This window comes from Microtus ochrogaster, chromosome 15 (assembly GCF_000317375.1).
Source record: "Microtus ochrogaster isolate Prairie Vole_2 chromosome 15, MicOch1.0, whole genome shotgun sequence".
Taxonomy (NCBI): domain Eukaryota; kingdom Metazoa; phylum Chordata; class Mammalia; order Rodentia; family Cricetidae; genus Microtus; species Microtus ochrogaster.
The window spans coordinates 11502175-11505959 of record NC_022017.1 but is presented as its reverse complement, the minus strand read 5'-3'; positions in this window follow the sequence as shown (position 1 = coordinate 11505959).

Sequence of the window (3785 nt, the reverse complement as noted above, 5' to 3'; positions counted from 1 at the left end):
GTTATGGTAGGCTAGTCCATAGTTTTGGTAGGCTAGTCCATAGTTATGGTAGGCTAGTCCATAGTTATGGTAGGCTGGCCTGGTGCTGGAGCAGTAGCCGAGAGCTCCAATCCAGTCAGTCCACAAGTTGCAGGCAGAGAGAGAGAAACTGGACCTGGCATGGACTTAAAATCTCAAAGTCCCCCCCGCACACACACACCGTACCATACCTACTCCAACAAGACCACACCTCTAACCCTTCCCCAAACAGTTTCACCAACTGGGGACCAAGCATTCAAATACATGAGCCCAGGGCATTGTTCTCATTCAAACCACCATACACCCTGACTTGAACAGTTCAGGGAAAAAGAGTTTGTTCATCTTAAAATTGTAGGCTTCCATCTGTCACTGTGGGGACGCCACAGCACCACAACAGCTGGTTCTAGACTGTATGGACAAAACAGAGCTCTTACCTGTAGGGCCATCCCCAGCCCCTAGAGGTTTGTTCTGTTTGTTTGTTTTTGTTTGTTTTTATGACACAGGTTCTCCTGTAGCCCAGGCTGTAGTCAAAGGTGACCTTGAACTTAAGATCCTCTTATAGCTACCTCTCTAATGCTCTATTATAGGATGCACCAGGTCTGGTTTGTGTGGTGCTGACAATCAAACTCAAGAGTCTTGTGCATGCTATACTAGGCACCCTACAGACAGTTTTGTCTTATGCACAGTTTTTCTCGAGTACATGACGCAGAAAAGCTTTATTTGGGAGGGAAGAAATGCAGTAACACATTAGAATAACTATAAAACATTTTGTTTGGCACTGTGTTCCTGCGGGTCTTCTGTCCTGGAAATACACTGAGTAAATTAAAACCATTCCCAGCTTCAGTTCCTTGGGGGCCCCCAGATCTCATGGGGAGTGTTGATGCAAAACACAGCTCTGGCCTTAAAAAGAGTAATGGAGGTTATTTTGAGTCAAATTTGAGTGGCCATGGCCTGGGAACATAGATTTCGGCAGTCCCAATGTTAAAGTGGTGACATGAAGCTTTATTTGTTTTTCTGAGACAGAGTATCTCTGTGTAGCTTTGGAGCCTGTCCTGGAACTAGATCTTGTAGAACAGGCTGGCCTCAAACTCACAGAGATCCACCTGCCTCTTCCTCCCAAATAGTATGATTAAAGGCGTGCACCACCACCTCCCAGCTTTACATGAACTTTTATAGTCACAGAACAAAAGAAAATCATAGATCAAGGTATTGCCTTAATACATTGGTCTGAACATCAAATATGTAGAACTCTAGGCTATAATAGTTCTCAAGTGATATAGTGACTTTCTTAGCTTTTGTATTGGTAGAGGCTAGGGGTCCCTTAAACTGATACATTCCAAAGGTTTTATGTGTTAGTTAAAAGGATGCTAGCTCACAAAGGTGGACAATAAAGAGCTATTAGGGAGACTCAAGATAGCCCAAGGTAATTTGGTTCTGGAACTGCAACATTCTGACTATACAATCACTGGGTTCTCATCAGCCAACCAGTCATCCTCATAAATATCTTTAGAATCGGTGTGGATTTTTAGGTTTTTTTTTTATAAGGGAACTTTAGTTCACAGAAACATCGGGAGAGGCTTGGCTCGATAACACTTGATCTTTTACTTATTGTGGCTCCTTGAACTGGAGGCGTTAGGAAGATTTATGGCAAAACACCAAGAGAAAGCAAACACTCGAAGTGAAAGCAAGTGGAGCTCAATGTTGCAAGCTTGGAACGTGATTCTGGGATCATTCTAAGGCCAGCTTACCACCTCTATATGAGCAAATGCTGCCAGGGTGACTTCACAGCTGCAGTGGACCTTTGTGTAAAGTCTGTCTCCCTGTGTAGGAGGGTCAGGGAGAAACAACAAAACTCCACCCGCCTGAAACAGGCACTGGGCATTCTCAGTGACTCCAGGAGATGGAGCTAGGAGGCCAGGGTGACCATGTGGAGAATAAAACATGTAGGATACGTGGTACACGGCCGGGTCTGCCCTGCAGAAGTGGCACAGCCGCAGGATCTGCACACGTGCCCTTGGGCGGCTCTCAACACTAGGTGCTGGCCTCACTAGGTGCGTGTCAGTTCTGTATTCTAGCCTTAATTCAGGCGTGTGTCAAGCCCTGGGATAGAGAAGTGGCAGACAGGGGCTGGAGAGATGGTTCAGTGGTTAAGAGGCTTGCCTGCTCTTCCAAAGGTCCTGAGTTCAATTCCCAGCAACTACATGGTGGCTCACAACCATCTGTAAAGAGGTCTGGTGTCCTCTTCTGGCCTGCAGGCATACACACAGACAGAATATTGTATACATAATAAATAAATAAATATTTAAAAAAAAAAGAGAAGTGGCAGACAGGACAAAGCAGCCCCTGCTGGCTTTTTCATGTGTTGTGTTGACATGTAAAGGTCTTTCATCTGGTTGTAAATTTAATTTGCATTTCTGTCCTAAGGAACAAGCTCAACCAGTTATGGCTGTTAGAGACCACACTTAGCCAGGTGTGGTGGTGCACACCTGTAATCCCAGCACCTGGGAGGTGGGGACAGGATCATCTTTCACCACATAATGCTTTTGAGATTGGTCTCTAGTACCTGATATCCTACTGTGGCCTATGAGGACACCAGGTGCACAAGTGGTAAACAGAAAAACACCCGCACATGTCAAAATAAATGAATAAATAAAAAAAAACTAAAGTTGATTTGAAAGTACAGACTTTAACTTAGAGAATCATAGGTGGAGCCCCCCAAAAAAAACAAACCAAAACAAAAATCACTGTTGTTACAAAGAGACACTATGAGCAAGGCAACTATAATAAAGCATTTAATCCAGTGGGGGCGGGGGAAAGAGCTTGCTTACAAACAGAGGGTAAGTCCATTATCATCATGAAGGAACTATAACTTGCAAGTCACACCTAATCCTTCTCAAATAGGACCACTCTCTGAAGACCCAAGTATTCAAATAGATGAGCCAATGGGGGCATTCTTATTTAAACCACCACAATTTCTGTCAGGAGCCCCTGGACGTGAATCTCTTCCACCTTGACCAAAGGTCAGAGAATTCAGGCCTATTCTTGCTCCTTCAAGGTTATGACAGGAGATTTGACCCAGAGTGCAGCTGCCTACAGGATGCTTGGCCTAAGATGTGGTCGCTGCATGTCCTGCCTAAAAAAAAGAAAACTTACTATATAGTTACTTGATGTCTCAGATGTCTCAGGCATTGAAGAGATAATTGCTCTGTTTGTTCTTTGTATCATGGTAAAGCAGTCTTTTGCCTCTGCCATCTTTTGGATGGTGGTATATAAGCATATGGAACATAGACGTGGGCAGATTTAGTATTCACTGGGTTGCCCTCCCGACTCCATCCTATGTCTCTATATTTCTTTTGTCTCTCTATTTATTCTGCCTAACATTTCTAGTCCAAACGCTACTACCCTAGAAAGTAGGAACCTGTTGAGGCTGGTCCCCGAAAAATTTCCAAGTAATCAATAAAAGTAAATGTAAATTTTCTTTGGAAGAAGTTGAATTTAACCTTTTCTGACAGGTCTCTGATTATGATATGTAATAATTTCAGATAATGGAAAGCTATGTGCATATTCTGTTCACAAAACTAGTTGGGCTAGGCCACAGTAACGAATATTACTATTACTGTCTTATTACAGTTCCTTTTCTTGTTGCTGTGACCAAATACCTTACAAAAAAAAATTAACAAAGGGTTTATTCTAGCTTACATTTGGAGGGGACGGTAGCACAAATAATAAAAAACCCAGAGATGGATATTAGGGTTCAGCCTGAAGAT